The sequence below is a fragment of the Chiloscyllium plagiosum genome, unplaced genomic scaffold (genome assembly GCF_037043375.1).
Source record: "Chiloscyllium plagiosum isolate Xiang-an unplaced genomic scaffold, Cpla_swu_hap1 HiC_scaffold_45, whole genome shotgun sequence".
NCBI classification, from domain to species: domain Eukaryota; kingdom Metazoa; phylum Chordata; class Chondrichthyes; order Orectolobiformes; family Hemiscylliidae; genus Chiloscyllium; species Chiloscyllium plagiosum.
This window is the reverse complement of record NW_028270183.1, coordinates 57,193,017-57,219,962: the sequence shown is the minus strand read 5'-3', so window position 1 is coordinate 57,219,962 and position 26,946 is coordinate 57,193,017.

The following is a 26,946-nucleotide window of genomic DNA, read 5'->3' as shown; positions in this document are numbered from 1 at the left end:
ATCAGCGAATAGGTATGTGACAGGACATTGTGGGAAAGAGTAAATTATGTCTTTTTTTTCGCATGGACAAGGTCTCTGCAATAAGGTAGATGGATTTGTGACACAGCGATTTATACACCAGGGAGACGTGGTTACAGGGTGAACAAAAGGTGAACATAAGTATTCAATTGCTCACAACCTTGCGGAAACTCAGGCACAATGCGCAACGAGAACTATAATGGATAACAGGCATTACAGAGAAAGCATTTGGCCGCAGATCATGAAGTAGGGTCGGAATGTAAATTCTGGCTACTACTTGCCAAGGACAGAAAAAGTAGAACAGTTTTAGCCACCGAAAAGCATTTCATTGCACATCACTGCATTAAACAGGAATTAATTGGAATTTTTTAACAAAGATATTGTGATAATTTTGGGAAAATTCAATATTCGCATAATCTGGGACAATCACACTGACAACAGTGATAGTGGAAGGGGAGTACAGATATTTTTTTTTCAGTGTTTCTTTGAATAACACATTGTGCAACTAGCTAGGAACATAACTATGTCAGATCGATGGTTGTGTGATGAAACTTAGTGAATGCGTAATGTCACCTGGAGAGATCCTCTGGGAAATTGTGAGAAAGTACAGTTTAAAGAAATATAAAGTTTTATAGTGAATCACAGAAAGGACAAATTTCAATGAAAAACAAAAATAGTCAATTGTGTAAATTTGACAGGAGAAGTGACCAAGGTAAACAGGCTAAACAGACTGGAACATGTGTCTGTAAATGAACAGTGGAAAACATTTGAAGGAACAGTGTAAATCATTCAAAAAAGTACATTCATCGAAACAGACAAAACCTCAACAAGAAACTCACTCCTGTCCCTCACTCAGGACAAAATGGATCATATTAGATTATGAGGCAAACAAGATCAGCAAAATGTGCTTAAAATTCAGAAGTGTCAGTATGCTTTAAGAATAAGTTTTAAAGGGATTGCAAAGGGTCTGCTGGATAGAGGAGGGCAGTGGGAAGGGGAATCATTGTCAGGGTTTAATGACACAACAGGAACAGGGAGAGGTGAAGGTGTTGGAGCGCGGCCAGGGCCTGAAAGGTGTTACAAAGCCAATACGGATTGCTGCAGCTGGAGGGGTTTGCAGGGATAGAGAGGGACATTGGTGGGAGAGGATCAACCAGCTGCTCACCAAAACCATCACGTCAGTGGCCACAGGATTTTTCGGACACACTATTGACCATCCTCAGGCCATAGGATTATTCACACACAGTATTGACCATCCTCAGCCCACAGGAGCATTCACATAAAGCATTGACGAAGTACAGGCCAGAGGATAATTCACTGTATTGACCATCCTCAGGCCACAGGATTATTCACAGATAGTATTGACCATCCTCAGGCCACAGGATTATTCACAAAGTTTTGAGCATTCACAGCGCACAGGATTATTCATACTATGTATTGACCATGCACAGGCCACAATATAATTAACAAACAGAAATGACCATGCAGAGACCACAGATTATTAACACACAGCATTGACCATCCACAGGCCACATTATTACTCACACACAGTATTAACGATTCACAGGCCACAAGTTTATCAACACACAGTATTGACCATTCTCAGGCTGCAGGATTATTCACACACAGTATTGCCCATTCACAGGTCTCAGGATTATTAACACGCAGTATTGAACAACCTCAGTCAACAGGATTATTCACACACTATATTGACCATCCTCAGGCCACAGGAGTATTCACACAGAGTACTGAACATCCTCAAGCAACAGGATTATTCACACACAGTATTGACCATTCTCAGGTCACAGGATTTCTCACACACTGTATTGACCAGCCTATGGCCACAGGATTTTTGAACACACTGTCTTGAACATTTCCAGGTCACAGCATTACCCACACAATGTAGTGACGACTCTCAGGCCACAGGTTTATTCACACACAGTATTGAGCAGTCACAGTGCACAGGATTATACACACACAGTATGGACAATCCTCAGGCCACAGTATTATTAACAAACAGAAATGACCATCCACAGGCCACAGGATTATTAACACACAGTATTGACCATCCTTTGGCAAAGGTGTATTCACACACAGTATTGACGATTCACGGGCTACAGGATTATTCACACACAGTACTGACCATCATCAGTCTGGAAGATTATTCACACAGTATTCTACATCCTCAGGCCTCAGGATTATTCCCATACTGTGTTGACCATCCTCAGTCCACAGGATTACTCACACACAGTACTGACCACCCGAAGACCGCAGGATTATTCACTCACTGTATTGAGCATTCACACCCCACAGGATTATTCACACACAGTATTGAGCAGTCACAGTGCACAGCATTATTCGCACTGACCATCCTCAGGCAAAGGGTTATTCACGCACAGTATTGACGATTCACAGTCCACAGCATTATTCTCACATAGAATTGAACAATCGCAGGCAACAGGATGAATCACACATTGCATTGATCATCCTCAGGCCACAGGATTATTCACACACAGTATTGACCATCCTCAGGACGCAGTATTATTAATAAACTGTATTGACTCTGCACAGGCCACAGATTATTAACACATAGTAGTGACCATTCAATGGTCACAGCCTTGTTCCCGCACAGAATTGACTATCCTCAGGCCACAGGTTTATTCACACACAGTATTGAGCGGTCACAGTGCACAGAATTATTCACACTCAGTATTGACCATCCTTATGCAAAGGTTCATTCACACATAGTATTGACCATTCACAGCCCACAGGATTATTCACACAAGCATTGACCATTCACAGGTAACAGGATTATTCTCACGCAGGATTGAACCTCAAACAACAGGATTAATCACACATCGTATTGATCACCCTTAGGCTACAGGATTACTCTCACACAGTTTTGATCATCCTCAGGCCAAGGGTTATTCACACAAGTACGAATGATTCACACGCCAGAAGATTAGTCACACACAGTATTAACCAACCTCCGGCCACACGATTAATGAACACACTGTTTTGACCAGTTACAAGTCACAGGATTATTCACGGAGAAAGTGAGGTCTGCAGACGCTGGAGATCAAAGCTGAAACTTTATTGCTGGAACAGCACAGCAGGTCAGGCAGCATCTAGGGAACAGAAGATTCGACGTTTCGGGCACATGCCCTTCTTCAGGAATGAGCAGAGAGTGTTCAGCAGGAGAAGATAAAAGGTAGGGAGGAGGGACTTGGAGGAGGGGCGTTGGAAATGTGATAGGTGGAAAGAGGTCAAGGTGAGGGTGATAGGTCGGAGTAGGGTGGAGGCGGAGAGGTCAAGAAGAAGACTGCAGGTCAGGAAGGCGGTGCCGGGCTGGAGGGATTCGGCTGAGACAAGGTGGGGGGAGGGGGGATGAAGAAACTGGTGAAGTCCAAGTTCATCCCCTGTGGTTGGAGGGTTCCCAGTCGGAAGATAAGACGCTCCTCCTCCGACCGTCGCGTTGTTGTGGTTTGGCGGTGGATGAGTCCAATGACCTGCATATCCTCGGTGGAGTGGGAGGGGGAGTTGAAATGCTGTGCTACAGGGTGATTGGGTTGGTTCGTCCGGGTGGCCCAGAGGTGCTCTCTGAATCGCTCCGCAAGTAGGCGGCCTGTCTCCCCAATATAGAGGAGGCCACACCGGCTGCAGCGGATGCAGTAGATAATGTGGGTGGAGGTGCAGGTGAATCTGTGGCGGATATGGAAGTTTCCTTTGGGGCCTTGGAGAGAAGTGAGGGGGGAGGTGTGGGCGCAAGTGTTGCACCTCCTGCGGTTGCAAGGGAAGGTGCCGGGAGTGGAGGTTGGGTTGGTGGGGGGTATGGATCTGACAAGGGAGTCGCGGAGGGAGTGGTCTCTACGGAAAGCTGATAGAGGAGGGGAGGGAAATATATCCTTGGTGGTGGGGTCCGTTTGGAGGTGGCGGAAGTGACGGCGGATGATGCGCTGTACATGGAGATTGGTGGGGTGGTAGGTGAGGACCAGTGGGGTTCTGTCCTGGTGGCGGTTGGAGGGGCGGGGCTCAAGGGCGGAGGAGCGGGAAGTGGAGGAGATGCGGTGGAGGGCATCGTCGATCACGTCGGGGGGGAAATTGCGGTCCTTGAAGAAGGAGGCCATCTGAGTTGTACGTATTTTGAACTGGTCCTCCTGGGAGCAGATGCGGCGGAGACGAAGGAATTGGGAGAATGGGATGGCGTTTTTACAGGGGGCGGGGTGGGAGGAGGTGTAGTCCAGGTAGCTGTGGGAGTCGGTTGGTTTGTAGTAGATGTCCGTGTTGATTCGGTCGTCTGAGATAGAAACAGAAAGGTCTAGGAAGGGGAGGGAGGAGTCCGAGACTGTCCAGGTGAATTTGAGGTCGGGGTGGAAGGTGTTAGAGTAGTGGATGAACTGTTCAACCTCCTCGTGGGAGCACGAGGTAGCGCCGATACAGTCATCAATGTAGCGGAGGAAAAGATGGGGGGTGGGGCCAGTGTAGTTGCGGAAGATGGATTGTTCCACATACCCTACGAAGAGGCAGGCATAGCTGGGGCCCATGCGGGTGCCCATGGCTACTCCTTTTGTTTGGAGAAAGTGGGAGGATTGGAAAGAAAAGTTGTTCAGGGTGAGGACCAGTTCAGTCAGTCGAAGGAGGGTGTCGGTGGAAGGGTACTGGGTGGTACGGCGGGAAAGGAAGAAGCGGAGTGCTTTGAGTCCTTCGTGATGGGGGATGGAGGTGTACAGGGACTGGATGTCCATGGTGAAGATGAGGCGTTGGGGACCGGGGAAGCGGAAATCCTGGAGGAGGTGGAGGGCGTGGGTGGTGTCACGGACGTAGGTGGGGAGTTCTTGGACTAATGGGGACAGGACCGTGTCGGCCCTTGTCAGATCCATACCCCCCACCAACCCAACTCCACTCCCGGCACCTTCCCTTGCAACCACAGGAGGTGCAACACTTGCGCCCACACCTCCCCCCTCACTTCTCTCCAAGGCCCCAAAGGAAACTTCCATATCCGCCACAGATTCACCTGCACCTCCACCCACATTATCTACTGCATCCGCTGCAGCCGGTGTGGCCTCCTCTATATTGGGGAGACAGGCCGCCTACTTGCGGAGCGATTCAGAGAGCACCTCTGGGCCACCCGGACGAACCAACCCAATCACCCTGTAGCACAGCATTTCAACTCCCCCTCCCACTCCACCGAGGATATGCAGGTCATTGGACTCATCCACCGCCAAACCACAACAACGCGACGGTCGGAGGAGGAGCGTCTTATCTTCCGACTGGGAACCCTCCAACCACAGGGGATGAACTTGGACTTCACCAGTTTCTTCATCCCCCCTCCCCCCACCTTGTCTCAGCCGAATCCCTCCAGCCCGGCACCGCCTTCCTGACCTGCAGTCTTCTTCTTGACCTCTCCGCCTCCACCCTACTCCGACCTATCACCCTCACCTTGACCTCTTTCCACCTATCACATTTCCAACGCCCCTCCTCCAAGTCCCTCCTCCCTACCTTTTATCTTCTCCTGCTGAACACTCTCTGCTCATTCCTGAAGAAGGGCATGTGCCCGAAACGTCGAATCTTCTGTTCCCTAGATGCTGCCTGACCTGCTGTGCTGTTCCAGCAATAAAGTTTCAGCACAGGATTATTCACAGATGGTACTCACTATCCTCAGGCCACAGGATTATTCACACACGGTATTGAGCATTTACAGTGCACAGGATTATTCAACACTTTGGATAGTCCATCCACAGGCCATACAATTGTTAACAAACAGCATTGACGGTTCACAGGTCACAGAATTATTCGCACACAGTTTTGACCATCCTCAGGCCAAGGGTTATTGACACACAGTATTGAAGATTCACAGGCCAGAGGATTATTCACACATGATATTGACCATTCACTGTCCAAGGATAATTCACACACAGCATTGACCATCACAGGCCACAGGTTTATTCACAGACAATATTGAATATCCTCAGGGCACAGGATTATTTCACGGTATTGATCATCATCAGACCACAAGATTATTCACACACTGTATTAACCAGCCTCCAGTCACAAGATTAATCACAACAGTATTGACCACAGACAGGCCGGAGGATTATTCACACACAGTATTGACGAATCACAGGCCACATGATTAGTGACACACATTATTGACCACCCTCAGGTACCAGGATTATTCACACACGGTATTGATCATTATCAGGACACAGGATTATTCATATACAGTATTGACTTACCTCAAGCCACAGGATTTTTCACACACAGTATTGACGATCCTCAGGCCACAGGATTATTTTCACAAGGTATTGACCATCATCAGACCACAGGATTACTCACTCAATATACTGACCATCCTCACGAAACATAATTATTCACATAAATTATTGACCATCATCAGGCCACAAGATTATTCCCACACAGTATTGAGCATTCATAGTTCCCAGGATTATTTACACACAGTATTGACCATCCTCAGTACACAGGGATACTAAAAAAAAACATTCTCAGGTCACAGGATTACTCAAACACAGCATTGACCACCATTAGGCCACAGGATTAATGAACACACTGTCTTGACCATTTACAGGTCTCAGTTTTATTCATACACAGTTTTGACCATTCTCAGGCCATAGGATTGTTCGCACACTGTATTGATCACCCTCAGGCTGCAGGATTATTCACAGACAGTACTCACTACCCTCAGGCCCCAGGATTGTTCACACACAGTAATGACCATCCAAGGGTTATTCACACACAGTATTCAGCATTCACCATGCACAGGATTATTCACACACAGTATTGACCTTCCTCATGCCAAAGGATTATTCCCACACAACTGACCATCCTCAGGCCACAGAATAATTCCCACACAGTTTTGGCCATCCTCAGGCCACAGGATTGTTCACAAATAATATTGACCACCCTCGTGCCACAGGATTATTCACACACAGTATTCACCATTCACTGTCCACAGCATTATTCACACACAGCATAGACCGTTAACAGACCACAGGATTATTGACACAGAGCATTGAACAGCCCCAGTCAACAGGATTAATCGCACATAGTTCTGACCATTCTCAGGCCACAGGATTGCTCAAACACAGTATTGACCATCCTCAGGCCAAGGGTTATTCACACACAGTATTGACGATTCACAGGCCCGAGGATTATTCACACGTGGTATTGACCATTCACTGTTCAAGGATAATTCACACACAGCATTGACTGTCACAGGCCACAGGTTTATTCATACACAATATTGAATATCCTCAGGGCATTGGATTATTCACGGTATTAACCAGCCTCCGGCCACAAGATTATTCACAACAGCATTGACCATTCACAGGCCACAGCCTTATTCACACACAGTATTGACCATCTACAGGCCACAGATTATTAACACATAGTATTGACCATTCACAGGCCACAGCCTTATTCACACACAGTATTGACTATCCTTAAACCACCGGATTATTCCCACACTTTATTGACTACCCTCAGACCACTGGTTTATTCACTTACAGTATTGACAATTCACAGGCCAGAGGACTATCCGCACATGGTAATGACCATTCACTATCCACAGGATTATTCTCACACAGTATAGACCAGTCTATGGCTACTTGAATTTTGAACCAACTGCCTTGACAGTGTACAGGTCACAGGATTATTCACACACAATTTTGACGATTCACAGGTCACAGGTTTATTCACACATGGAACTGACCATTCACTGTCCAAAGGATTATTCACACACTGTATTGAACATCCTCAGGCTACAGGATTATTCATACACGCTATCGACCATCCCCAAACCTCAGGATTATTTTCACATGGTATTGACCATCTTCAGGCCACAGGATTATTCACATAATTTATTGACCAGCCTCCAGCCACAAGATTATTCACTCACAGTATTGACCAACCTCAGGACACAGGAGTATTCATAAACAGCATTGAGCATTCATAGTTCCCAGGATTATTTAAACAAAGTATTGACAATCCAAGTCCACAGGATTATTCACACAAGTATTCTCCATCCTCAAACCGCAGCATTATTCGCGCACGGTATTCTACATCCTCAGGCCGCAGGTTTATTCACACACTGAAGTGACCAGCCTACAGCCACGAAATATTTGAACCATCTGCCTTGTCAGTTTATAGGTCACAGGATTAACACACAAGGTAATTACCATCCTCAGGCCACAGGATTATTCACGCACAGTATTGACCATCCTCAGGCCAAGGGCTATTCATACACAGTATTGATAATCCTCAAACCACAGGATTCTTCACATATGGAACTCAGAATTCACTGTCCAAAGGATTATTCACACACTGTATTGACAATCGTCCAGCGACAGGATTATTCACACACTGTATTGAACAACCTCAGGACACAGGAATATTCACAAACAGTATTAAACAAACATTCTCAGGCCACATGATTATTCACACACTGTATTGACCAGGCTGCGGTCCCAGGATTAAGGAATACACTGTCCTGACTATCCTCAGTCCACAGGATTGTTCACACACAGAATTGTTCACCCTCAGGCCAAGGGTTATTCACACACAGTATTGAAGACTGACAGGCCACAGGTATAATGACACACCTTATTGACCATCCTCAGGCAACAGGATTATTCTCACACAGTACTGACCATCCTGACACAACACAATTATTCACACACGGTATTGATCATCCTCAAGCCACAGGGTTATTTTCACATGGTATTGACAATCATCAGGCCACAGGAATAATCACACATGATATTGACCATTCACTGTGCAAAAGATTATTCTCACACAGTATTGACCATCCTCAGGCAACAGGAGCAGTTCACAGAGTATTCATCAACTCCGGCAACAAGATTATTCACGCACAGTATTGACCATCCTCAGGCCGCAGCATTATTCGCACACAGTATTGAACAAGCTCAGGCAACAGAATTAATCACACATGGAACTGACCATTCACTGTCCAAAGGATTATTCACACACTGTATTGACCATCCTCAGGCCACCGGATTAGTGGCACACATTATTGATCATCCTCAGGCAACAGGATTATTCACACGCAATATTGACCATCCTCACGCAAAGAATTATTTATGCACAGCATAGACCACCCTACTGCCACAGGATTATTCACACACACGATATTGACCATCCTCAGGCCACAGGATTATTTTCACACATTATTGACCAGCCTCCCGCCACAAGATTATTACTGAAAGTATTGACCAACCTCAGTCTACAGGAGTATTCATAAACAGTATTGAGCATTCAGCGTTCTCAGGATTATTTAAACACAGTATTGACAATCCACAGTCCACAGAATTATTCACACAAGTATTCTCCATCCTCGGGCCGCAGGAGTATACACACACAGTATTCTCCATCCTCCGGCCTCAGGATTATTCACACGTTGTATTTACCAGCCAACTTCCACAGGATTTTTGAACCTACTGCCTTGTCCGTTTACTGGTCACAGGATTATTCACACAAAGTATTGACAATCCTCAGGCCAAGGGTTATTCACACACAGTATTGACGATTCATAGGCCACAGGAGTGGCGACACACATTATTGACTATCCTCAGGTACCAGGATTATTCACACACGGTATTGACCATTATCAGGACACGGGTTTATTCATATACAGTATTGATTTACCTCAAGCCACAGGATTTTTCACACACAGTATTGACGATCCTCAGGCCACAGGATTATTTTCACAAGGTATTGACCATCATCAGGCCACAGGATTAATCACATACTGTACTGACCATCCTCACGCAACAGAATTATTCACATAAATTATTGACCATCATCAGACCACGGGATTATTCGCACACAGCATTGACCATCCTCAGGCCACAAGATTACTCGCACACAGTGTTGAGCATTCATAGTTCCCAGGATTATTCACACACCATATTGACCATCCTCAGGCCACCAGATTTGTCACATACCATTATTGACCTTCCTCAGGCCAAAGGATTATTCCCACACAGAACTGACCATCCTCAGGCCACGGGATAATTCCCTCACAGTTTTGGCCATCCTCAGGCCACAGGATTGTCCACAAATAATATTGACCACCCTCACGCCGCAGGATTATTCACACACAGTATTCACCATTCACAGTTCACAGCATTATTCACACACAGCATAGACCGTTCACAGACCACAGAATTATTCACACACAGCATTGAACAACCCCAGTCAACAGGATTAATCGCACATAGTTTTGACCATTCTCAGGTCATAGGATTGCTCACACACAGTATTGACGATTCACAGGCCAGAGGATTATTCGCACATGGTAATGACCATTCACTATCCAAAAGGATTATTCACACACAATATTGACCATCCGCAAGCCACAGGATTATTCTCACACAGTATTGACCAGCCTACAGCCACTGGATGTTTGATCCAACTGCCTTGACAGTGTACAGGCCACAGGAATATTCATACATGGAACCAACCATTCACTGTCCAAAGGATTATTCACACACTGTATTGACCATTCTCAAGGCACAGGATTAATGAACACATTGTCCTGACCATCCTCAGGCCACAGGATTGCTCACACATGGTATTGATAACCCTCAAGCAATGGTTTATTCACACACAGTATTGACGATTCGCAGGCCAGTGGATTATTCACACAGAGTATTAACCATTTTCATGTCACAAGGTTGTTCACACACAGTATTGACATTTCCTGACGCAACACAATTATTCACACACAATATTGACAATCCGCAAGCCACAGGATTATTCACACATGGTATTGACAATCATCAGGTCACAGGAGTAATCACACATGGTATTGACCATTCACTGTGCAAAGGATTATTCTCACACAGTATTGACCATCGTCAGACAACAGGATTATTCACGCACAGCATTGACCATTCACAGCCCAAAGCATTATTCACACACAGTATTGACCATCCTCAGGCAATAGGATTATTCACACGCAATATTGACCATCCTCACGCAAAGAATTATTCACACACAGTATAGACCACCCTAATGCCACAGGAGTATTCACACACGGTATTGACATTCCGCAGACCACAGGATCATGACCAGCCTCCCGCCACAAGATTATTCACTCAAAGTATTGACCAACCTCAGGCCACAGGAATATTCATAAACAGTATTGAGCATTCATTGTTCCCAGGATTATTTAAACACTATATTGACAATCCACAGTCCACAGAATTATTCACACAAGTATTCTCCATCCTCGGGCCACAGGATTATTCACACACTGTACTGACCAGCCTACCTCCACAGGATTTTTGAACCCACTGCCTTGTCAGTTTACTGGGCACAGGATTATTCACTAAGTATTGACCACCCTCTGGCCAAGGGTTATTCACACACAGTATTGGTCAGCCTACGGCCCCAGGACTAATGAACACAATGTCATGACCATCCTCATGCCACAGGATTGTTCACGCATAGTATTGTAGAACCACAGGCCAGAGGATTATTCACACACCGTATTGATGCTTCACAGGCCACAGGATTATTCACACACAGTATTGACCATCCTCAGGCCAGAGGATTATTCACACGGTATTGACCATTATCAGGACACATGATTATTCATATACGGTATTGACCATCCTCAGGCCACCGGATCATTTTCACACAGTATTGACTATCATCAGGCCACAGGATTAATCACACACTGTATTGACCATCCTCACGCAACAGAATTATTCTCACACTGTATTAACCACTCTCAGGCCACAGGATTATTCACACACATTATTGACGATACTCAGGTCAAGATTACTCACATACAGCAATGACCACCCTCAGGCCACAAGATTATTCACACACAGATTTGAGCATTCATAGTTCCAGGATTATTTACACACAGTATTGACCACCCTCAGGCCTCAGGATTATTCCTACACAGTACTGACCATTCACAGGCCACAGCCTTATTCACACAAGGTATTGACCATCATCACGCTACAGGATTATTCTCACACATTATTGACTATCCTCAGGCCACAAGAGTATTCACACACAGTATTGACCATTCTCAGGCCACAGGATTATTCACACACAGTATTGACCATTCACAGTCCACAGCATTACTCACACACAGCACAGACCGCTCACAGGCCACAGGAATATTCACACACAGTATGGACCATTCACAGTCCACAGCATTACTCACACACAGCACAGACAGTTCACAGGCCACACGATTATTCACACACAGTATTAACGATTCACAGGCCAGTGGATTATTCACACATGGTATTGACCATTCACTTTCCAAAGTTTTATTCACACACAGTATTGACTATCCTCAAGCCACAGGATTATTCTCACACAATATTGACCATCCTCAGGCAACAGGATTATTTTCACATGGTATTGACCATCATCAGGTCACAAGATTATTCACTCTCAGTATTGACCAACCTCAGGCCACTGGAGTGTTCATAAACAGTATTGAGCAGTCATAGTTCCCAGGATTATTTAAACACACAGTGTTGACAATCCACAGCCCACAGGATTATTCACGCAAGTATTCTCCATCCTCAGGCTGCAGGAGTATACACACACAGTATTCTCCATCCTCAGGATTATTCACATACAGTACTTTACATCGTCAGGCCTCAGGATTACTCACACACTGTATTGACCAGCCTACGGCCACAGAATTTTTGAACTCTCTTATCAGTTTACAGGTCACAGGATTATTCACACAAGGAATTGACCATCCTCAGGCCACAGGACTATTGAAGCACAGTACTGACGATCCACAGGCCACGGGTTATTCACACATAGTATTGACCATCCTCAGACCGAGGAATTATTCACACACTATATTGACAATCGTCAAGCAACAGGATTATTCACACAGAGTATTGACCAACCTCAGGCCACAGGATTATGCACAAACGATATTAAACATTCTCAGGCCACATGATTATTCACACACTGTACTGACCAGCCTACGACCCCACGATTAATGAACACACTGTCCTGACCATTCTCAGGCCACAGGATTGTTCACACACAGAATTGACCACCCTCAGGCCAAGGGTTATTCACACACAGTATTGAAGATTCACAGGCCACAGGATTAGTGACACACGTTATTGACCATCCACAGGCAAAAGGATTATTCACACAGGTTATTGACCAGCCTCATGCAACACAATTATTCACACACAGTATTGACCATCCTCAGGCCACAGGATCATTCACAAACAATATTGGCCATCCGCAAGCCACAGGATTATTTTCACATGGTATTGACAATCATCAGGCCACATGTTTATTCACATAGTGTATTGACCATCCTCAGGCCACAGGATTGTTCACACATGGTATTGACCATTCACTGTCCAAAGTATTATTCTCACAAAGTATTGACCATCCTCAGGCAACAGGAGCAGTGCACACAGTATTGATCAACTCAAGCCACATGATTATTCACACACAGTATTGACCATCTTCAGACCACAGGATTATTCACACACAGTATTGACCATTCACAGCCCACAGCATTATTCACACACAATATTGAACAACCTCAGGCAACAAGATTAATCACACATGGAACTGATCACTCACTGTCCAAAGGATTATTCACACACTGTATTGACCATCCTCATGCAACAGAACGATTCACACAAAATAATGACCATCCTGAGGCCACAGGATTAATCACACCCAGTATTGACCAACCTCAGGCCGCAGGATTATTCACACACAGCATTCGACAACCTCAGGCAACAGGAGTAATCACACATGGAACTGACCATTCACTGTCCAAAGGATTATTCACACACTGTATTGACCATCCTACAGTAACAGGATTAATGCAAACACTGTCCTGACGATCCTTATGTCACAGGATTGTTCACACATAGTAGTGAAGATCCTCAGGGCACAGGATTATTCACACAGTATTGACGATCCACATTCCAGAGCAGTATTCACACACAGTATTGATGATTCACAGGCCAAGAGTTATTCACACACAGTATTGACGATACACAGGCCAAAGGACTATGCACACATGGCATTGACCATTCACTGTCCAAAGCATTATTCACACACAGTATTGACCATCTCAAGTCACACGATGGTTCACACACAGTATTCACCATCCTCAGGCAACAGGATTATTCACACATAGTATTGACCACCCTCAAGCCACAGGAGTTTCTGCACACAGTACTGATGATCCTCAGGCTACAGGATTATTTTCACATGTTATTAACCATCATCAGGCCACAGGATTAATCACACACTGCATTGACCATTCTCACGCTACAGAATTGTTCACACAAAATAATGACCATCCTCACGCTACAGAATTATTCTGACATAGTATTGGCCATCCTCAGTCAACAGGAATATTCACACACCATACTGACAATCCTCCTGCCACCGGATTTGTCACACACAGTATTGGCCATCCTCACGCAACAGGATGAATCACACATGGTATTGATCATCCTCAGGCCACAGGATTATTCACACGCAGTTCTGACCCCCCTTAGGCCACAGGATAAATGAACACACTGTCTTGATCATTTACAGGTCACAGATTTATTCACACAGTTTTGACCTCAGGCCGCAGGATTATGCACAGATAGTACTCGCTACCCTCAGGCCACAGGATTGTTCACACACAGTAATGACCATCCTTAGTCCAAGGGTTATTCACTCACAGTATTCAGTGCACAGGATAGTTCACACACTGTATTGACCAACCTCAGGCCATAAGATTATTCCCACACAGTATTGACCATTCTCAGGCCACAGGATTATTCCCACACAGTATTGGCCATTCTCAGGCCACAGGATTATTCCCACACAGTATTGACCGTCCTCAAACCGCAGGACTATTCACACACAGTAATGACAATCCTCAGGCCATAGGATTATTCGGACACAGTATTGACTAACATACGGCCACAGGATTAAAGAACACACTGTCTTGACCATTTACAGGTCTCAGAAATATTCCCACACAGTATTGACCATCCTCAAGCCACAGGATTGTTCACACACAGTATTGAACATTCTCAGGCAACAGGATTATTCCCACACAGCATTGACCATTCTCAGGCCAACAGGATTATTCACACACAGCATGGACCGTCCTCAGGCGACAGGATTATTCACACAAAGTATTGACAATCCTCAGGCCACAGGATTATTCACTCACGGTATTGAACATGTTCAGGCAGCAGGATACTTAACACACACAGTATTGACTATCCTTCGGCCCTACGGTTATTCCCACACAGTATTGACTAACATATGGCTACAGTATTAATGAACACACTGCATTGACCATTCACAGGGCACAGGATTATTCACACACAGCATTGACTAGCACATGGCCACATGATTAATGAACGCTCTGGCTTCAATATTTGCAGGTCACAGGATTGTTCCAACATAGTATTGACAATCCTCAGGCCACATCATTATTCACACATGTATTGACCAGCCTACAGCCACAGGATTAATGAACACACTGTCTTGACCATTTACAGGTCATAGGATTATTTCCACACAGTATTGACCATCCTCAAGCCACGGGATTGCTCACACACAGTATTGACAATCCTCAGGCCACAGGATTATTCACACATTGTATTGATCATCCTCAGACCACAGGATTATTTACGCACGGTATTCACAGTATACAGGCCACAGGATTACTCACATACACTATTCACAATTCATAGGCCACAGGATTACTCAAACACTGTATTCACAATCCTCAGCCACAGGATAATTCGCACTATGTATTGAACATCCTCAGGCCACTGGATTATTCACACACAGTACTGACCATCCTCAGGACATACTAGTGTTCACACACAATATTCAATATTCCCAGCCCACAGCATTATTCACACGCAGTATTGATTGGAACACGGCCACAGGATTAATGAACACACTGTCTTAACCATTTACATGGTCACAGAATTACTTCCACACAATATTGACTATCTTCAAGCCACAGGATTGTTCACACACAGTATTGAACATCCTGAGATCACAGGAGTATTCACACACTGTATTGACCATTCTCAGGCCACAGGATTATTCCCACACAGTTTTGAACATCCACAGGCCACAGGATTATTCACACATAGTATTGACCAGCATACAGCCACAGGATTAATGAACACACTGTCTTGACCATTTACAGGTGACAGAAATATTCGCACCCAGTATTGACCATCCTCAAGCCACGGGATTGTTCACACTCAGTATTGCCCATCATCGGGCCACAGGAGTAGTCACACACGCTATTGACCATCCTTAGGGCACATGATTATTTTCACACTGTATTGACCATCATCAGGCTACAGGAATATTCACTCACATTATTCACAATTCTCAAATTACAGGGTTGTTCACACACAGTATTGGCGATTCACAGGCCAGAGCATTATGCATACATGGTATTGATCATTCACTGTCCAAAGGATTATTCACACACTGTATTGACAATCCTCAGGCCAAAGTTTATTCACACACAGTGTTGACGATTTACAGGCCAGAGGATTATTCCCATACATTATTGACCATTCTAAGGCCACAGGATTATTCGCACACAATATGGCTGTCCTCCGGCAACGTAATTTTTCACACAATGTATGGAGCATTCTCAGGCCACAGGATTATTCACTCACTGTATTGAACATCCTCGGGCAGCAGGATATTTAAAACACACAGTATTGACTGTCCTTCGGCCCGACGGTTATTCACACACAGTCTTGACCACCATATGGCCACAGGATTAATGAATGCACTGTCTTGATCATTTACACATCACATGATTATTTACATGCAGTATTGACGAGTCTCAGGCCACAGCAATATTCACATACATATCGACCATTCACAGGGCACAGGATTATTCACACACAGTATTGTCTAGCACACGGCCACAGGATTAATGAACACTCAGTCTTCAACTTTTGCAGGTCACAGGATTGTTCCAACATAGAATTCACAATCCTCAGGCTACACGATTATTCACACAGTATTGACCAGCGTATGGCCACAGGATTAATGAACACACTGTCTTGATCATTTACAGGTCACAGGATTATTCCCACACAGTATTGACCATCCTCATGGAAGAGGAATATTTACACAAAGTATCACCATCCTCAGGCCATGGATCATTCACACACAGTATAGTCAATCCTCAAGCCACAGGATCTTTCCTACACAGTATTGACCATCCACAGGCACCAGGATTATTCTCACACTGTATTGACCATTCTCAGGCCACAGGATTATTCACACACGATATTGAGCATTCACAGTGCACAGGATTATTCACACGCTGTATTAACAATTCTCAGGCCACAGGTTAATTCACACACAGTATTGACAATTCTACGTCTCCAGGATTACTCCCACACAGTATTGACCATTCACAGTCCACAGGATTATTCACACACAGTATTGTCAATCCTCGAGTAGCAAAATTATTCACACACATTATTGACCAGCCTCAGGCTACAGGATTATTTACACTGTGTTGACAGTACAGAGGCCACAGGAGTATTCACACACAATATTCAACATTCCCAGTCCACAGGATTATTCCCACACAGTATTGACGAACATATGGCCTCAGGATTAATAAACACATTGCCTTGACCATTCAGTATAAACAGTACTGGAAATGCGCAGGCCACAGTTTATTAACACCCAGTATTGACCATCCACAGGCCACAGTTTTATTAACAAACAGTATTGAACATGCACAGGCCACAGATTATTGATTCACAGTATTGACCATCCACATCACAAAGGATTATTATCACACAGCATTGGCTATCCACAGGCCACAGATTATTGATACACAGCATTGACCATCCACAGGCCACAGGATTACTATCACACAGCATTGACGATCCACAGGCCACAGGATTATTATCACACAGCATTGACCATCCACAGCCCACATTATTATTCACTCACAGTATTGACCATCCTTAGGTAAAGGGTTATACACACACACCACTGACGATTCACAGCCCATAGCATTATTCACACACAGTATTGACTGCCCTCAGGCCACATTATTATTCACGCACAGTATTGACCATCCTTCATCCACCAGATTACTCACACACTATTGATCATCCTCAGGTCAAGGGTTATTCATACACAGTATTGACCATCCTAAGACCATAAGATCATTCACACACTGTATTGACCAACCTGAGGCCACAGGTTTAATGAACACATTGTCTTTACCAATTAACAGGTCACAGGAATATTCCCACAGTACTGACAATCCACAGGGCACAGGATTATTCACACACAGTATTGAACATCCTCAAGTTCAGGATTACTCTGACACACTATTGACCATTCACAGTCCACAGGATTGTTCACACATAGTATTGTTCATACTCAGACCAAGGATTAGTCAAACACAGTATTGATGATTCACAGGCCAGAGGATTATTCACACACAGTATTGACTAACCTCAGGCCACAGGTTTATTCACACACTGTATTGACTAAACACAAGCCACAGGTGTATTCACACACAATGGTCAATATTCTCAGCCAACAGGATTATTCAGATACAGTATTGACCAGCATAGGGCCACAGGATTAATGCACACACTGTCGTGTTCATTGACATGTCACAGGATTATTCCCACACAGTATTGACGATTCTCAGGCCACAGCAATATTCACACACAGTATTGACCATTCACAGGGCACAGGTTTATTCACACACAGCATTGACTAGCACATGGCCACAGGATTAATGAATACTCTGTCTTCAACATTTGCAGGTCACAGGATTATTCCAATACAGTATTGACTAGCACATGGGCACAGGATTAATGAATAATCTGTCTTCAATATTTACAGGTCACAGGATTATTCCCACATAGTATTGACCATCCTGAAGTCACAGGATTATTTACACACAGTATTGACCATCCTCAGGCCATGAATTATCCACACAACGTATTGACAATCCTCAAGGAACAGGATTAGTGCTACACAGTATTGATCATCCTTAGGCAACAGGATTATTCTCACACTATATTAACCATTCTCAGGCCACAGGATTATTAATAAATTGTATTGAACAACCTCAGGCAACACGATTGTTCACACACTGTATTTATCATCCTCAGGCCAAGGGTTATTCACGCACAGTATTGACCATCCTCAGGACACAGTATTATTTGCAAACAATATTGACCATGCACAGGCCACAGATTTTTAACACATAGTATTGACCATCCACAGCCCACAAGATTATTATCACACAGCATTGACCATCCACAGGCCACATCATCATTCACACACAGTATTGCCCATCCTTAGGCAAAGGGCTATTCGCAAACAGTATTGACCATTCTTCGGCCAAGGGTTATTCACACACAGTATTTACGATTCACGAGCCATAGGATTAATCACACACAGTATTGACTGCCCTCAGTCCACAGGATTATTTACACACAGTATTGACCATTCTCAGGCCACAGGATTATTTTCACACACTGTATTGACCAACCTCAGGCCACAGGATTACTCACACACAGTATTGACCGTCCTCAGGCCATAGGATTATTCACACACAGTATTGACAATCCTCGGGTAGCAAAATTATTAGAACATAGAACATAGAACAATACAGCACAGAACAGGCCCTTCGGCCCACGATGTTGTGCCGAACATTTGTGCTAACTTAAGCACCCATCCATGTACCTATCCAATTGCCGCTTAAAGGTCACCAAAGATTCTGACTCTACCACTCCCACAGGCAGCGCATTCCATGCCCCCACCATTCTCTGGGTAAAGAACCCACCCCTGACATCTCCCCTATACCTTCCACCCATCATCTTAAATTTATGTCCCCTTGTAACACTCTGTTGTACCCGGGGAAAAAGTTTCTGACTGTCTACTCTATCTATTCCTCTGATCATCTTATAAACCTCTATCAAGTCACCCCTCATCCTTCACCGTTCCAATGAGAAAAGGCCTCGCACTCTCAACCTATCCTCGTACGACCTACTCTCCATTCCAGGCAACATCCTGGTAAATCTTCTCTGCACCCTCTCCAAAGCTTCCACATCTTTCCTAAAGTGAGGCGACCAGAACTGCACACAGTACTCCAAATGTGGCCTAACCAAAGTCCTGTACAGTTGCAAATCACTTCACGACTCTTGAATTCAATCTCTCTGCTAATGAACGCTAATACACCATAGGCCTTCTTACAAGCTCTATCCACCTGAGTGGCAACTTTCAAAGACCTATGAACATATACCCCAAGATCCCTCTGTTTCTCCACCTCACTAAGAGCCCTACCGTTAACCCTGTATTCCGCATTCTTATTTGTCTTTCCAAAATGGACAACCTCACACTTGGCAGGGTTGAACTCCATCTGCCTCTCCTCAGCCCAGCTGTGCATCATATCCAAGTCCCTTTGCAGCCGACAAGAGCCCTCCTCACTATCCACAACTCCACCAATCTTCGTATCATAATTCACACACATTATTGACCAGCCTCAGGCCACAGGATTATTTACACACAGTGTTGACAGTACAGAGGCCACAGGAGTATTCACACACAATATTCAACATTCCCAGCCCACAGGATTATTCCCACACAGTATTGACGAACATACGGATTAATAAACACATTGCCTTGACCATTCAGTACAAACAGTACTGAACATGCACAGGCCACAGTTTATTAACACCCAGTGTTGACCATCCACAGGCCACAGTTTTATTAACAAACAGTATTGAACATGCACAGACCACAGATTATTGCTATACAGTATTGACCAGTCACATTCCACAGGATTTTCAGCACACAGTATGGACCGTCCTCACGCAACATAAGTTTTCACACACTATATTGACCATCCTCAAGCCACAGGATTATTCACTCGCTGTATTGATCAACCTTGAGCAGCAGGATATTTAACACACACAGTATTGACTATCCTTCAGTCCAACGGTTATTCCCACACAGTATTGACCATTCTCAGTCCACAGGATTATTCACACACAATATTGACCACCATACAGCCACAGTATTAATTAGATTAGATTTTAGATTAGATTACAGTGTGAAAAAGGCCCTTCGGCCCAACAAGTCCACACCGACCCGCCGAAGCGAAACCCACCCATACCCCTACATTTACCCCTTACCTAACACTACGGGCAATTTAGCATGGCCAATTCACCTGACCCTGCACATCTTTGGATGGTGGGAGGAAACCGAAGCACCCGAAGGAAACCCACGTAGACACGGGGAGAACGTGCAAACTCCACACAGTCAGTCGCCTGAGGCGGGAATTGAACCCGGGTCTCTGGCGCTGTGAGGCAGCAGTGCTCACCACTGTGCCACCGTGCCGTTCCCACATAGTATTGACAATCCTCAGGGCACAGGATTATTCACACTCAGTATTGACCAGCCTATGGCCACAGAATTAATGAACGCACTGTCTTGACCATTTACACATCATAGGATTATTTCCACACAGGATTGACGCGTCTCAGGCCACAGCAATGTTCACACACAGGATTGACCATTCAAAGAGCACAGGGTTATTCACGCACAGCATTGACTAGCACACGGCCACAGGATTAATGAACACTCGGTCTTCAACATTTGCAGGTCACAGGATTGTTCCCACATAGTATTGGCAATCCTCAGGCCACAGGATTATTCTCACTCAGTATTGACCAGCCTACGGCCACAGAATTAAGGAACACACTGTCTTGACCATTTACAGGTCACAGGATTATTCCCACACAGTATTGACCATCCTCAAGGAACAGGATTATTTACACATAGTATTGACCATCTTCAGGCCATGGATTATTCACACACAGTATTGACAATCCTCAAGCCACAGGATTATTCCTACACAGTACTGATCATCCTCAGGCCACAGAATTATTCACACACAATATTGATTATTCATAGGCCACAGCATTATTCACACAGTGTATTGACCATCCTTAGGCCAAGGGTTATTCACACACAGTATTTACGATTTACGGGCCATAGGATTATTCACACACTTTATTGAGCATTCACAGTGCACAGGATTATTCACACACTGTATTCACAATTCTCAGGCCACAGGTTAATTCATACATGGTATTGACCATTCTCCGTCCACAGGATTACTCACACACACACAGTATTGAACAACCTCGGGCAGCAGGATATTTAACACACACAGTGTTGACTATCCTTCGCCATAACGGTTATTCCCACACAGTATTGACCATTCTCAGTCCACAGGATTATTCACACACAGTATTGACCACCATTCCGCCACATCATTAATGAACGCACTGTCATGATCAGTTACACATCACATGATTATTTCCACGCAGTATTGACGATTCTCAGGCCACAGCAATATTCACACATAGTATTGATCATTCACAGGCCACAGGATTAATTAACACTCTTTGTCTTGACCATTTACAGGTCACAGTATTGTTCCCACATAGTATTGACAATCCTCAGGCCACAGGATGTCTCACACTCAATATTGACCAGCCTATGGCCATAGAATTAATGAACACACTGCCTTGACCATTTACAGATCACAGGATTATTCCCACACAGGATTGACCATCCTCAGGCCATGGATGATTCATATAGATTATTGATAATCCTCAAGACACAGGATTATTCCTACACAGTACTGATCATCCTCAGGCAACAGGATTATTCACACACAGTATTGACCAACCTCAGGCCAAGGACCATTCACACACAATATTGATGATTCACAGGCCGCAGGATTATTCACACACAGTATTGACCATTCTCAAATCACAAGATTGTTCACACACAGTCTTGACCATTCACAGGCCACAGTATTATTTGCAAACAATATTGACATTGCACAGGTCACAGATTATTAACACATAGTATTGACCATTCTCAGGCCACAGGATTATCACACACAGTATTGACCATTCTCAGGCCGCAGTATTATTTGCAAACAATATTGACATTACACAGGTCACAGATTATTAACACATAGTATTGACCACCCACAGCCCACAGGATTATTATCACACAGCATTGACCATCCACAGGCCACATTATTATTCACACAGCATTGCCTATCCTTACGCAAGGGGCTATTGACACACAGTATTGACAATTCACAGGCCACAGGATTATTCCATCACATTATTGACCACCCTCAGGCCGCGGGATTATGCACACAGTGTATTGACCATTCACAGTCCAAAGCATTATTCGCACACAGAACTGACCATCCTTAGGCCAAGGGTTATTCACATACAGTATTTACGATTCACGGGCCACTGGATTATTCCGACACAGTATTGACTGCCCTCAGTACACAGGATTATTCACACACAGTATTGATCATTCAAAGTGCACAGGATTATTCCCACACTGTATTCACAATTCTCAGGCCACAGGTTAATTCACACACAGTATTGACCATCCTCAGGCCATGGATTATTCACACACAGTATTGACCATCCTCAGGCCACACGAGTACTCACACACAATATTCAACATTCTCAGCCGACAGGATTAGTCCCACACAGTATTGACGAGTATACGGACACAGGATTAATGAACAAACTGTATTGACCATTTGCAGGTCACAGTATTATTCTCACACAGTATTGACCATTCTCTGGCCACACGATTATTCACACCCAGCATTGACCATCCTCAGGCCACAGGGTTGTTCACACACAGTATTGTCCATCCACAGGCCACAGTATTATTTGCAATCAGTGTTGACCATGCACAGGCCAGAGATTATTAACACATAGTATTGACCATCCACAGCCCACAGATTTATTATCACACAGCATTGAACATCCACAGGCCATACTATTATTCACACACAGTATTGCCCATCCTTCGGCAAAGGACTATTCAGACACAGTATTGACAATTCACAGGCCACAGGATTATTCACACAGCATTTACCATCCTCAGGCCCCAGGATTATTCATACAGTGTATTTGCCATTCACAACTCAAAGGATTATTCACACACAGTATTGACCATTCTTTGGCCAAGGGTTATTCACATGCTGTATTGACAATCCTCCGTCCACAGGATTACTCTCACACTGTATTGAAAGTTCACAGTCCACAGCATTTTTCACACACAATATTGACCATCCTCAGACCACACGAGTTTTCACACGCATCATTGATCATCTTCAGGCCACAGGATTACTCCCACACAGAATTGACCATCGACAGGCCACAGATTATTAGCAAACAGTATTGACCATCCACAGGCCACTGGATTATTAACACACAGCATTTACCATCCACAGGCCACATTATCATTCACACACAGTATTGACAATCTTTAGACAAATGGTTAATTACACACAGTATTCAGCATTCACAGTGCACAGGATTATTCACACACTGTATTGACCATTCACATTCCAAAGGATTATTCTCACACAATACTGACCACCCTCATTCCACAGGATTACTCAGTCGCAGTGTTGATCATTCTCAGTCCACAGGATTAACCACACACCGTATTGATCATCCTAACCCACACGATTATACACAAACTGTATTGACCAACCTCAGGCCACAGGATTATTCCCACACAGAATTGACCATGTTCAAGCCTCGGGATTATTTACACGACGTATTGAGCATTCACAGTGCACAGAATTATTCACACACTCTACTGACCATCCTCAGTCCACGGGATTACACACACACAGTATTGACCAGAATACGGACACATGATTATTCACACACAGTATTGCCCATTTTTAGACAAAGGATTATTCACACACAGTATTGACGACTCATGGGCCACAGGATTATTGACACACTGTATTGACCATTCATATTCCAAAGGATTATTCACACAAAATATTGACCATCCTCAGTTCACAGGATTACTCATACACAGTATTGACCATCTGCAAACCACAGTATTATTCACACACAGTATTGACCTTCCTCAGTCCACAGGATTATTCACACACTGCATTGAACAGACACAGGCCACAGGATAGTTCACACAGAGTATTGACCAACTGCAGGCAACAGGATTAATTACACACGCTTTTCACTATTCTCAGGCCAAATGATTATGCCCACACTGTATTGATCATTCTCAGGCTACAGGATTATTCAAACACAGGATTGATCATTCTCAGTCCACATGATTAATTATGCACAGTATAGACCATCCTCAGGCCACAGGATTAATCACACACAGTATTGATCATTCTCAGTACATAGACTTATACACACACTGAACTGACCAACGTCAGGCCACAGGATTATTCACACACAGTATTGAGCATTCACAGTGCACAGGAATATTCACACACTATATTGACCATCCTCAGTCCACAGGATTACTCACATGCAGTAAGGACCATCCTAAAACCATCGGATTCTGCACACACGGTATTGACCATTTACAGTCCACAGCATTACTCATACACAGCATCGACCATTCACAGGCCACATGATTATTCACACACAGTATTCTACATCCTGAGGCGTCAGGATTATTCAAACACAGTACTGACCTTCCTCAGTCGACAGGATTACTCACGCACAGTACTGACGATTCAGAGGCCAGAGGGTTATGCACACATGGCATTGACCATTCACTGTCCAAAGGATTATTCACACACAATATTGACCGTCCTCAGTCCACAAGATTTTTCACACACAGAATATGACCACATTCAGGCCACAGAATTATTCACACGTAGTATTGACCAACCTCAGGCCACAGGATTACTCCCACACAGTATTGACGATCCTCAGGCCACAGGATCATTCGCAAACTGTATTGCCCAACCACAGGCCACAGGATTATTCACACACAATATTCAACATTCTCAGCCAACAGGATTATTCACACACAGCATTGACCAGCATATGACCACATGATTAATGAACACACTGTCTTGACCATTTACAGGTCAGAGGATTATTCCCACGCAGTATTGACCATCCTCCGTCCACAGGATTACTCACGCACAGTATTGACCATTCTCAGACCACAGGATTATTCACATACAGTATTGAACATCCTCAGGCCACAGGATTATTCACACACATATTATTGACCTTTCTCAGCCCAGAGGATTATGCACACACTGTATTAATCATCCTCAAGGCACAGGATTATTCTGACACTCTATTGACCATGCTCAGGCCACAGGATCATTCACACATAGTATTGATCATACTCAGGCCAAGGTATTAACCATTCACAGGCCAGAGGATTATTCGCACACAGTATTGATCATCCTAAGGCCATAAGACCATTCACACACTGTATTGACCAACCCGAGGCCTCAGGATTAATGAACACATTCTCTTTACCAATTAACAGGTCACAGGATTATTTCCACACAGTATTGACCAGCATATGGACACAGGAGTATTCACACACAATATTCAATAGTCTCAGCCAGCAGGATTATTCACAAAGTATAGACCAGCCTACGGCCACAGGATTAATGCACACACTGTCTTGATCATTTACAGGTCACAGGATTATTACCACACAGTTTTATCCATCCTCGGGTCACAGGGGTATTCACACAGTATTGAACATCCTCAGGCCACAGGATTATTCCCACACAGTATTGACCATCTCCGTCCACAGGATTACTCACACACAGTATTGATCATCCTCAGGTCAAGGGTTATTCACATACAGTATTGACCATCCTAAGGCCATAAATTCATTCACACATTGTATTGACCAACCCGAGGCCACAGGATTAATGAACCCATTCTCTTTACCAATTAACAGGTCACAGGATTATTCCCACACAGAACTGACAATCCCTAAGGCACAGGATTA